Source organism: Rutidosis leptorrhynchoides, chromosome 5 (assembly GCF_046630445.1).
Source record: "Rutidosis leptorrhynchoides isolate AG116_Rl617_1_P2 chromosome 5, CSIRO_AGI_Rlap_v1, whole genome shotgun sequence".
Lineage (NCBI taxonomy): Eukaryota > Viridiplantae > Streptophyta > Magnoliopsida > Asterales > Asteraceae > Rutidosis > Rutidosis leptorrhynchoides.
The window spans coordinates 42,448,715-42,462,805 of NC_092337.1; the positions used below are offsets into that span (position 1 = coordinate 42,448,715).

The 14,091-nt window shown below is 30.0% G+C and overlaps 1 pseudogene; it reads right to left on the reverse strand.

Annotated features, from left to right (window-relative positions):
• Positions 1-13,464, reverse strand: part of LOC139848558 (uncharacterized) — an 89,128-nt pseudogene extending 75,664 nt beyond the window's left edge.
• Between the last annotated feature and the right edge of the window lie 627 nt (positions 13,465-14,091).

Genomic DNA, 14,091 nt, shown 5'->3' on the forward strand with positions numbered 1-14,091 from the left:
TCTCTAGCTAGGAACACACACTTGTAAGCCTCATGCATCCCTAAGAAATCCAGCAAAAATCCTCTCAAGAATCATCTTAATAACCACTATATCAAGATCAAACAAGAACACTACAAGATATTACTTTCATTTCAAGTTTATGTCCTAAGTTGCTTCCAATCTTCAATCCCACTTCACCACTCTTTTGATTCCAAGATTATTTCCTATCTTTTCAGTAACTTTGTCCAAGTAACTTGATGTAGTAACCTTGTTCATAATCTTATTCGATTCATATTTATATAACTATCTTATTTTGTGTTGTAAAATTTTAACAACAAGAACATAGTTTGAATGATTTCAAACTTGTTCGTAAACTAAATAGATCCTTCTAAATTGACTTTTAAAATACTTCAAGACCTGTAATATATCATAATGATATGCTAACTTTAAAAGATACAACTTGTTTTTACAAAGAACACCTTAAAACTGAATCTACGTCGTCGGAGTGCAACCGGGGGCTGTTTTGGGTTGGATAATTAAAAACCATCTTGAAATTTGAATTGGAAATTTATGTTCTGGAAAAATGATATTTCTTATGAATATGTTAACACATAAAAATTTCATATTTTAACTCAAAGTGTAAGTATTTTTAGAAAAATGATCATTAAATGTTGTTTTTATGATGGAAAATGATCACTTTCATAAGTTTCACCAAAGTTTGAACTATAAACTGTGATTCCGAATGTAAACCAAGGTATTTACAGTTCATATTCTTAAAATTTGAATCGATCCAAGGAAGTGGCAAGTTGAACTAACAAAAATGGAGTTGTAATGAAGAAAATACGACTAAAACAAGATTGGGTATCCGAAGCTAGTTTAGCTACGAAAATATTTGGAGAAAAAGTAAATTAATCATATCTTTTCTAATTAATATGATATTTTATATATAATTACTTATGATTTGATTTTATATATTTCAGGACCACCCGTAAACAACACGAGAAGATTAATCATAAGACCTCATGATTGTACGCAACACGTCATTTGACAACACGGTACTTTATGTACGCAACACGTCATTTGACAACATGGTACCATGGGTCGAGATTAATTCTGATCAATACGAATACGATGGGGTCTTTATTTATTTTATTGAGCAACTAATTGTGGACCACTAACATCGGACTGCTAACTACGGACTAAGAAAATATTAAAAGTATTGTAAGTATATATATATATATATATATATATATATATATATATATATATATATATATATATATATATATATATATATATGTAACGATTACTTGAAAAGAAAATATTTTGATATATTATATATATGGTTAGGTTCGTGATATCTATCGGAGACCAAGTTGAGTTAAATACCTTCAAGGCAAAAGTGAGTATATAGTCCCACTTTTAAACTCTAAATATTTCGGGATGAGAATACATGCATTTTATGATTTACGCTATGGACACAAGTGATTAAAAATATATATTCTACGTTGAGTTGTACTACTGGCATACCTCCCTGTAACTTGGTAACTACTATTTACATGCGGTATTGTAAACGCGAATCCTGTTGATAGATCTATTGGGCCTGACAACCCCAACCGGACTGGACGACCAGTATTCAACGGTTGCACAGTTCTTCGTTTCGGTGATTACACTTGGTACGATGTAGTAAGATTTCATAATAAAGGGAATATGCGACGTTGATTAAATGTTAAGTATGGTTATCAAGTGCTCAACAACTTAGAATATTTTTATTAAAACGTTTATATATGAAATCTTGTGGTCTATATTTATAACGCTGCCGGCATTAAACCTATATCTCACCAACTTTATGTTGATGTTTTAAGCATGTTTATTCTCAGGTGATAACTAAAAGCTTCCACTGCAACATGTTGAATTTAAGCAAGATCTTGAGTATGCATATTTGTGTCAAAAATAAAACTGCATATCGGAGAAGTTGTAATGTAAAATACGTTGGAAATCGTGTTGTTATCATCACATGTAAAGTTTGTAAGGCTAAGATTATCGCTAAACGATAATCATTATTATGTTGTTTAAACTTTGTATTTTTAATAAAAGTTATGGTTTGTATTGTAAAAAAGAATGCAGTTTTATTTGAAAAATGTCGCATATAGAGGTCAATACCTCGCGATGAAATCATATGTTATTATATTTGTCCTTATGGTTTAGGACGGGTTATGACAGGTGCGGAGGTTACAAACACCAGCAGCAGCACCAGCAGCATAACCAGTATCACCATCATCAATGCCAATAGTACCATTACCACCCCCAACCACAACCACGTCATAAATCTCAACTTTACAATCTGTCCTATGAGCACCAATGTCATACGCTCTGTAGATACCAAGGAATACCAACAACAACAAACGATGAAGTATTGATTCATAACTCCATTGGAGAAACACTCCGTGGCGATTATGTAATCTCCAAAGTCTTAGAGATTTTCTATTCTAGCCCTAAGCATAAATCAGATGAATGAACCAAAATGATAGGGGAAGAATAGAAATCCTGACAAGAATGGTGCGTGATTTACGAGCTAGACTTGTTTTATCAGTAGCATCAACAGTACCGTTAGCGTCATCAGCACCGTCAGTACCATCAGCATCATCAGCACTAGCAGCACCTATAACATCACAAGCTCCGATAGTTCAAGAATCACCGTGGATATCATTATAAATCAACAACAAGTATGTCATATCAACGAGTTATGAAGTATTAACTCATTTCCACTGAAGAATTTATATGTATATATTATATATATAAATTTTTAAACCATAATAAATCTTTCCGTACTAAGCTATTATGTGTGAATCTTAACTACTCGGTTAATTCATATTACTAATATGCTGTGATGTACACTCTTCGTCAGCAACTTAACCATCGTTAACTACAAACTCTGTTTTAATTCAATGAATTCCATCTCATATTAAATCAAGTGTATTATTCAAATATATGTTTGATTTTACACTTTCATCATCGATGTACTCGAAACTTTTCAAATAACATCATTCGTACCTTGCGAAGTTCACAAGAATTTCACGAAAACCGACATCATGCATCAACAAATAACGAAATATTGATTCATAATTTCAATATCATTGAAAAAATACTTATGTAATTTCTAAAGTTTTAGGGATTATTCAATTCTAATTTCAACCGTAAATCAAATGAGTTTAATTTAACATTAACTCATTAAATCTATGTTACATCTGAAGAAAATATACACCTATATATTTTCATAAAGACTGTAATAAAATTTTTTTGTACAAAATATTAACTGTAATTTTTTTTTAAGGGGTAGGTAATACCCGAGACATATATAAATTCACAATTAATATGTTACAATCCTTGATTCTGATTCAGCAAATCATCAACTATACTCACTACTTTCACAACGATATACATTCTTTTATAGAAATCAAAACAACCATTCTCATCCAAATTCAATTTCATATTCTAATCAGAATCCAAGTCAAGACTCAACAGGAGACATCACTCTTAAATCTCTACATCTTTGAAAGCTATACTTTGACTTCAAAATTGTGCTAGAACATCACTTCTACACCGAAAAATATTCGTAACATTCTAAAACATCATATGTATATTAACGATTACAATCTGTGTTCAAACCCTTCGAAAATTCCCGAAGACACTTCAAATAATGAACAATTGAGATGATGATCCAACAACATGTTACCCGCAGTCTTGTACCTGAAAAACTCTCGAAACCAAAGTCATAGTTTAACACGTATCCGTGTCAGATCCTTTGGCATTTATTAGCAAAAATAACTTCACAATTCTTTTTCAAAGTAGCAAATTCTGTCACAGCTTCAGCAAGTCAACTTCGATTTTTCATTCGGAATATCCTTATTATAACCCTGATATATACGATTATCTTTTTGTTATTGGAGAACCTTTTATATTCCACCACATTATCAGTAAATGTACCAGCAACTTCGTTACTCTTTGACTGAAGTCTCTCCGAAAAATATCTATATTTATTCATTAAAACCCTAGTATATACTCATCTGCATTTTGTAACGATAATTGCCATACCAATTACTGAGAATCAGCAATCAGTATTTTGAAATCTCGCAGCATGTCTACGCCAACAGTTATATGTGTACATATAACGTCTATCTCTTGAACTTACATACTTCGAATGTGAAGTTTCTGAAAAACACCCCAATCTACGATTTAATTCTCGAAATTTTGAAAAATGCTGATGAAGCAGCAAAAACCATAAACGACCTTAACAGTAAAAAAATTTTATGATAAAGAATAGTGTGTTGGCAAAGCTCAGAAAAAGAGAAGGTTTGGAACTGAAAAACGGATTGAGCAAACTATGAAGGAGGCTGTGGAAAAATCACAAAGACTAAACCTGCCTTCAAAGAATCCAAATGATTCAGTGTCTGCTGAAGTCATTAACGAATACCTTACTCCTGACTCTAAACCCTTGCGGACAATATTCTTCATCATCCTCTGATCTTAGATATTCTAAGATATCATCATATCTTTCATTATAAATATCTTAGATATTTCTGAAGATATTTTCATAACCCTTCTTATCTGAAATCAATTATCTCTTTTCGCTATTTGTATTACATCATAAAGGAAACTGTTTTAGTTTCTAAATTCTGAAAAATTTGAACTTAAAATATGAATGCTTTTGAAGTAGTGTTGAGAACTGAAGCATGAGTTAGTATAATATAATGACACTTAATCAACGTGATTATATTACAGTAAGTCATGCCGAGTTTCTAAATGAAACGTGATGATTCACAGATCATAACATCATCATGTGCCATGATTACACGATTCTCGTATTCTACTTAACCTCTAAACATATCAAGAAAATATTTTCTTGATGATTCGGTATTTTCCGAGGTATTCTGGCAATTTGACAAATCAAAATCGTGCCATTACAATTTTCTTCTTAGAACATTAACTATGTTCATTCCGAAATTCATATCTACAAATTCTGGACCATTACATGCGGTGCTTAATGGCAAGAAGAGAAAACAAAAGAATAAAGCTCCGAAATAGAAATTGGAGTATAAATCGCAGCAAATAGGAGAGATCATTAACTGTGGATGACAATGATTATTGAAGACAGAAGCAGGGACTTTGAAATATAAGGAAAGATATAAAGCCCAACAACAACCCAGAAATTACAAACCATATATATCGATGCATATAGCAATATAAAGACACGGGAGAACTAAAAACACTATAAAACCAAGGGTATAGTAGAAGTAAATAGATTCTTCCGGCGGTAGATGAAAAAGAAGAATGACAGATATGAAAGTTAGAAATATATCAAGAAGCAGAACTAGATGAAGCATATTGATGAATGCTTTAAAGTATGAATTGAGGGGGGAAGAATAGAAGATGAGCTGTGGAAATAAAGAAACGAAGGGAGTGAATTTATAGCGAAAAATCTAACAGAGCAGTCGTGACAGGTTATCGCATTTAATCAAAGAAGATCCTAATTTCCTTAATTACCGAAGAATCAAATCTTATTACGAAGATTTTCTCTAAATCCCTTGAACTCCGAAAATCAATCCTATCTACGTCAAAAGATATGACGAATCTACATTTATTCATTTCACTCTTTTGTGATAACTTCACTCGTACTCTTCACAAAATCAAACTATTTTATCTATATTACTCGATGATGATAAAACTCTAATTTTTAGCTTGTATGCGTCATGAAAACATACTTATTATCAGTCATGACGATCCCAATCAAATTTCGGGATGAAATTTCTTTAACGGGTAGGTACTGTGACAACCGAAAATTTTCGATCAAATTTAAACTTTATCTTTGAATAATGTAATGTTTCCGACACGATAAGCAAGGTCCGTAATGTTGAAATCTCAAAAACTTTGAACTGTGTTCATGTAATCAATTACCCTTTAACTGTGCTCGACGATTCACGAACATTTATATGTATATAGATATATATATTATAGTTATATTAATTGAAAACGTTAACAAAGTATTAGATGTATAATACTTTACATAAACGTATTTGTTTCAAAATATGTTTAATATATTTATCGACGGAATTAAAAAATAATATTAAATGATTGAATTATCAGATACATTGTGATATGATTACGAGTCTATGTTATGAGGTCCACTGTGATTTAAAAAATTTATTCTTTTTGACAACATTCGGAAAATGGTAAAGTGATTTATAAGTAAGAACAAATGTGTCAATTAACGGGAACTAGACAAGGGTTAGTGGAAATTCCTGATTAATTTCCAATTCATGTTTTATAATATTTTCCTCGTGACCTTGATAAGATAACTATGTTAACTTTCATTTTATTTAATGTGAAAGTAAGAACGTGGAGTGTAAATAAATTAGAGGTTGGATATCGACAAGTTAAGTAACTCGACATTTTTCATTAAGATGATTTCATACGTTTATTTAACCTTTGGACTTTATCTCATGCTTCACCAACAGACTGTAATTTAAAAACTTGAAACCTATTATGAATATATATAATTCTATTTTTTTCTAAAACGTTTTATGATATAACGATTTCCACTATTTTAACCTTTTAACAAAATGATTCTTAAATATATTTAGTTTTGGAAAACAAAATTATCATATTTATTTGATTTAGTTCCAAACATACAAAAACGTTTTCAGTTTAAAAAGAACTTTATTATTAAAACGTATATAACTTTTATAAATATCTAGAACCACTTTTGACAACTCATTTTTTAACCAGTATGATAAAGATAACGATATTTATATATTATTTTATTAAATATATATAAATTAATATTATATATATTTATACGCGTATTATACGTACATAGTTTTATACTTTTACTATACTTTAACTTTACCTTTTACTTTACTTTTACTTTACTTTAACTTTAATAATTCACTTTAATAATTTATACTTTAATAATTCACTTTAATAATTCATACTTTAATAATTCATACTTTAATAATTCACTTTAATAATTCATACTTTAATAATTCAAAAATCTATTATAAATAGAATTAAATAGGTTTCATTATTTCATAGAAACTTAAAAATATATTTCTCTAAACACTCTCAATCGATTTGCATATATATATTTACTCAATATTATTTCAAGATATTATTAGTATACATAAAATACTACGACGGAGTTATGTTCAGGCGATTTCAAAATAAGTTTTCAAACGGGATAGAGCTAAGGAAATTATGGGTTATAGCTATGGAGGTTATGGGTATTGTTCGAGGGTATTGCTCGTGAGGTCAACCTAACGTTTATCATTTTCGTTGTGTCTACGTACTTTCCTGCAATATTGAATCTCAATATTGATATGTGAGCACTCATAACTTAACTTTTATATATAAATATTGTATCCCTGACTAGTGCTCGAGTATATAGGATTATGCATGACTTGTACATTTGATATTGTCGTTAGATAGGTTATGTTGAATCCTGAATTAGACACATTTGCTACTGAGATAAGGTATATGATATGCATGTCATTGGAAAGCTAGCGAAAAATTAAGAACTTTTCATTTAGAACTCGAATGGTTTCGATGAATGGATTAAAAGATATAGTCAATTGAATTATCTATAATTTTATGTATTATTGTTAAAATGATTATTATTATTACTATCGTCGTTATCGTTATCGTTATCGTTATCGTAATCGTAATCGTTATCATCGTTATTATCGTCATTATTATTATAATCTAATAATCAATATTAGTATTATTATTATTATTATTATTATTATTATTATTATTATTATTAAAATAATCAATATTTTTATCAAAACTATCATTTTATTATTTTTATCGTTATTATTATTATTATTAAAAGAATCATTAATATTAAAACTATCATTTTTTATATGATTTTAATAGAAATATCATTGTTATTATTAAATATCATTATTATTATCATTATTAAAAATTATCATTTTGAATAGAATTATTATTTTTATAAAATATTATTATTATTACAGTTAATAACAAAAAGTATCGTTATTATTAAAATTATCATGATTAGAATAATCATTTTATTATAATTAATATCATCATTAGTAAATATAAATATTGTTATTGTTATTATTAGTAAAATAATAATAATAATAATTATTATTATTACAAAATAATACAACTTTTACTCATTATTATTATTATCAATATTATTTTATCGAATAAATAAGTGATACAAAGACATTTTTACCACACGTTATATAATTACATTAATAATACATACCACTATATTTTTGTGATATTAAGTGAACTTAATAAATTTTATTACTTGAGATATATAAAAATATATTTTTATCATATATAAATTTTATTAATAAATGACATGTATTAATTACTCTAATAAAATCTGATAAATATATGTAAATACATATCACGACTATATTTAAATTATATTATAAACATGTATAGATTTTAGAAGTCATTTTGGTCAAGTTGACTTTTGTTGACTTTTGCATATTAGTCTCGAGCATTAGGATTGTGGTACACTATGACTTGACCTAAATTGTTAGACAAATATTGACCAACATATGAATATATATAATTAATATAGGTTCGTGAATCCGAGACCAACCTTGCACTTGTTCAATGACGTCATATGTATTTTTACTACGAAATACAGTATTGTGAGTTTCATTTGCTTCCTTTTTAAATGCTTTTGCAATATATATTTTTGGGACTGAGAATACATGCACTTTTATAAATGTTTGACGAAATAGACAAAAGTAATCGAAACTATATTCTATGGTTGAATTGTTATACCGGATATCGCCCTTGTTGAACTTGGTAGCCTAAGAATTGATATTTATTATAATTGCCACCAATTGACGCGAATCCTAAAGATAGATCTATGGGCTTTGACACGCCCCAGTCAGAGAATTTGAACTGCTTTAGTACTTCGATGTTTATATGTTTGGGGATATTCTAGATGCATTTTGTTAATGTCGGTTACCAGGTGTTCAATCCATATGAATGAATTTTAAACGCTTGCGAGTGTATGATTATTAAATAAATGAAATCTTGTGGTCTATTAAAATTATTGAAATGATTGATTACGATAAACTAATGAACTCATCAACCTTTTGGTTGACACTTGAAAGCATGTTTATTCTCAGGTTTGAAAGAAATCTTCCGCTGTGCATTTGCTCATTTTAAAGATATTACTTGGTGTCTTTCATGACATATTTCAAAAGACGTTGCATTCAAGTTGTTGAGTTTGATAAAGATTATTGTTATGTAAATGACTGATTAGGTCATTTATAGATTGGATATTATGAAATGGTATGCATGCCTGTCATCTTTCGATAAAATAAAAGTTGTCTTTTAAAAACGAATGCAATGTTTGTAAAATGTATCATATAGAGGTCAAATAACTCGCAATGTATCCATATGTTATTGTATTCGTCCTTATGGATTAGGACGGGTCGCTTCAATCAAAATGTTAAGTTAGTTAATTCAATGACCCTAATGGTAATTTAATCATTAATAAAATAACTGGACAGACACTCACCACAAGATGCTATCACTGGCAGTTTTGGGTGCCTGGCTATCGATCTGATGCTTCCAGAACATTTCCCCATAAAGCATCCCAATAGTTTCCATTCAACATTTAAACCAACAAACAAAAAACCTAAAGTTTTCATAGCTTGAAAACCACTCGCATTTTAAAAAAACTCCTACACTCAAAAATTACTTACCTGTGCGAATGTCAACAGATTCGGGATCACCAGACCCGTTCCCAATGTATATCAGACCCGTTCCCAATGTATATCGTATTACCATCAAGGTTTTCAATGACTGCCTTAATGGGAGCTTCACGAAAATCAAATGACATCACAGGTCTTCTTTGAACAGACATATCAAACAAACGTACCTAAAACATTACTGTACATCATTCAGATATCTATAGAAATAGAATTAATGGTTTTTTAGGATGTCACCTATACAACATATTACTGAACCGTGAAGAATGTATGGTTTTAGTAACTGACCTGATGGCTGTTGGTGCCTGCAACAAACTTGCGGTGATCATCTTTACACAAAATGGTTGTTGAAGTAAACCAAGTATGTGTAAATATACCAATTAAGGCTGTTTTTAGGAGGCTGCAAATAAAATATGATATAAAATCATTTGCCTTCATTTCCATAAACATGTGATTGAATAAATAACGAACTTACTGATTTTGCTGTCCAGATTTTCGTATGTGTTGCAATATCCCAAATATTAACCTCAACTCCCTTCCTGAGGTGCAGAAGGTTGTTAAATCATAGGTCATAAAAGCAATATATTCCAATTCATAAAGTTCAAAAGTTATATTAAATAAAACACTTAGTTTACTCACCCTCCAAATAAGGCGTAATTCTCATTTTCATCGACTTTGCAACACAATACATTACCAGCTGCACAGACATTCCATGTTGTTGGAGTACCGTCACAAGTGGGGTCCCCAAGTGATTTTGGCGTTATAACATGTCTCAGTATAGTCCTTTCGTTATGTGCACGTAAGCAGGGTGCATGACCTAATTTCGAACACATCATGTTGAGGAAAATAAAACCAGTTACTTTATGTGGGAACAATATGACACGCGGAAAGTATAATCTACACAAATACCTGGATGATGATTCAGAAGTCTGTTTTTTGAACAACCGCAACCCAATAATATTATTATCTTCAATAGACTGCACTTCAGCTTGGTTGTCACTAGGAAAAGAAACTCGAATATCGATTTTTTTTTTAAATAGTAATTTTTTTTAAAGAGACTTGCAAAAATGGAAAAATTATCAAAATCGTTTCGAAAATGGTAAAACCGAAGTTCCAAAGTTCGGTTTTGGTCAAACCCGAAGTTTGGAACTTCGGATTTTTTTTTTACAAAAAAATAAAAAAATAATAAAAAAAGCAAAACCGAAGTTTGAAACTTCGGTTTTGCTTTTTTTATTATTATTATTATTTCTTTTTTTTTTTTCATTTTGGTTGCATTCTATCTCCCAATGGATTGAATGGGTAATCTTTAATACTTAACTTAAACTAAGAACAAATTAAAGAGCTTTTTAATCTATTGTAACGAAGTCTTAAAATATTACTACTGTACATGATTTTTAATGTTATTCCATGTTTAAATCCCACAAATTTGAAGGTTATAATAATAAATATAACATATAAATATAAATATAATTAATAATAGGAGCTATCGTACTCATCATCATCGGAACAATAATAGGAGCTATCGTACTCAGATGTTATTTTAACTTAAATTTTAAAATAAATAAATAAAGTCTGACACGTAGAGAGTTTATTTTGTAAGTTGGCATTTGGGGCAGGAAATGAAAATGGTCAAAGAAGACGGCTAGTTTGGTTTGACAAAAATAAAATAAAAAATAATAATAAAAAAAGCAAAACCGAAGTTTGAAACTTCGGTTTTGCTTTTTTTATTATTTTTTTGTAAAAAAAAAAGAAAAAACAAATCCGAAGTTTGAAACTTCGGATTTGGCAAAACCGAAGTTTCAAACTTCGGTTTTACCATTTTTGTAACAAAAAATCTGATTTTTCCATTTTTGCAAATCTCTTTAAAAGAAATACTATTTTTTTAAAAAAAATCCTCGAATATCACCATTGATACGACTAAGCAACTCAACTTGTTTAGTAAAGAAAACTTTTTAGTGAGGCAACCGGTCACGTGTTTTTTCAAACAATCGATAACTTCTTAATTTCAATAAACATGATTTACGACATAATTATAATACTTAAAACTTACCACACCACTTTTCCTAGCAATAGCTAACAACTGCAATAAAAAAAAGTATGATTAAAAGTTCTACGCAACAGAAAATGTATGATCAAAAGCTTGTGATTCCTATATACAAGTCTCTAAACAACTACATACACAATACACAAGAATATAATAAAATATTAACTATTAATATTGATCAATTATTCAATCATATAATATGATAGGAAGGAATATCAAACATAAAGGATCATCTTTTACCGTCGATAATCGAAGTGTCAAGCACGCACCGAGAAGAGTGTGGTTCTCCCCATCTTTCTACTACCTTTGGAGCTCCACCTTGTTTACTCCTAGTTTCAGTGACTAAAACCACAATTTCATATAGTTAAAAATACTTTATTAGTACACGAGAAAGGTGTATTTACTTGATGAGCTTTAAATGCATATCTTTCAGTTTAATTTCACAAACGATGAAAATATTGAAGTTGCAATTGAAATTTGAAACGTTTTTAAGCATTCATACCTTTAATGAGTCCGAGATGAGACCGAGAACGTCGAAAGTTAGGACATGAAGTGGTGGACATCCGGTGGCATTTTTTTGACCTACGATGACGTTGTTGACGGAGCAGACGACGGCAACGGCAGAATACGTTTGCTATTTCCGTTAAACGCTAACTCGGTGTGATAAACTTAAAAGAGCACGGTCTGCACGGAGATACTCTTGTTTGGGCTTTTGGGTATTTTTGCAGAAAATTGGGGTATTCGTATTCCCCCAAATATACTAAGCCCAAAATAAATTTCTCATAGCAATACCGAGCCCATTAGGCCCATTATCGAATTCATTTTTATATAGGACTATGTCCTTCTAGGGGTGTTAAAATTTAAGAGAAATACTGTAATAGCTAATTCAAGTGAAAATTTTGACTTATGAAATTTAAATTTTGAATCACAAAAGAAAAGGTTATAGTTGTTCATGATATCAATCCATAATGAGTTCTTAAAACACTAGAGGGAGTGAGGAAAATTCATTTAACAATCGAACATATGTTGTTTCCTATATATATGTAAGTAAAGAAGGGCAAAATACATATAAAAGTACTACATATTAACAAACGCACAAGGCAAATTACAAAAAAAGTTGTCTTTCACCGGTATTTCTCGATTTTTTACCCACTTGGTACCGCTATTTTTTGAAAATGGTGTAGAATACGAAATTATTTCAATTTGGATTGCCATACTTTGGCTAGCTATTTTTTTCATTTATATTGTTAATGCGAAACAAATAAACTATAACTTTGGTATGCATCACTTGGAAATTTTATATGACCAGATAGTTAACAAGAAGTAAAAAATGGAAATGAACTTTTATCAGTAAGTGTAACTACGACTAGAAATTGATGATCATAGATAAAAAAAAAAAAAAAAAAAAAAAAAAAAAAAAAAAAAAAACATATTCTATAAATTATATAAGCTTACATACATAATGACCCATGAGTTCATGAACAATGATACTCATTTTATATTTCGGTTTTTATATCGAGGGTACCGGTACCGAACCGCATAGTACCGAAACCGTTTTTTCTGTAAGCTAGGAACCGATACCGATACCGATACCGAATACCGTCGGTACGGTATTTCGATACCGGTACCGGTACGGTAGCGGTACGGTTTCGGTTTTTCGGTTTTTCTTCTCATCCCTACTCAGAAGGTCATAAAGCCATGATGTGGTTCTATTAAAATGCCAACACAGAAGTTTTTGTTTTCTCAAAAGTGACTAGATTTTGTCAAGTTGTTTCATATTTGGAGGTCAAATAATTTACCTAAAATTTTTATATAAGGTTTAAGTAAATTAAATAACAGTGATATACTAATAGTACTAATTTATATAATATTTAATTCTATCTGAATTATGAGTGAAATTTATATATCAAAGTTGTTGTGTAGTTGTCTTGACACAATATAGTGGAGTAGATAGAAAGGTGAAAAGGGATGTATAGAATTGAATATTTCAGGTTCATCCCACATCAGTTGGCTAGAGAGAACTGAAGGGTGAAGAAGGTTATAAAATGTAAGCAGGTGAGCTATTTGTAAATCTTGTAGCCATGTAATAATGAGTACAAAGCAAAGTGTTCATTCGCCTTTTACCAAAGAATACGGTCGTTATATTTAGTGGCATATGCCTATTTTTGTAGAGCACCTTCTAATATTGAAGGGCTCCAACCAACTTTTAAGTTCAAAGATTAACAGTTATACATTTCACTTTTAATAGTCACTTAGAGCATTCTCGTTGGCTTCTTCTGTCTTTGCACGAGAGTTGTTGCT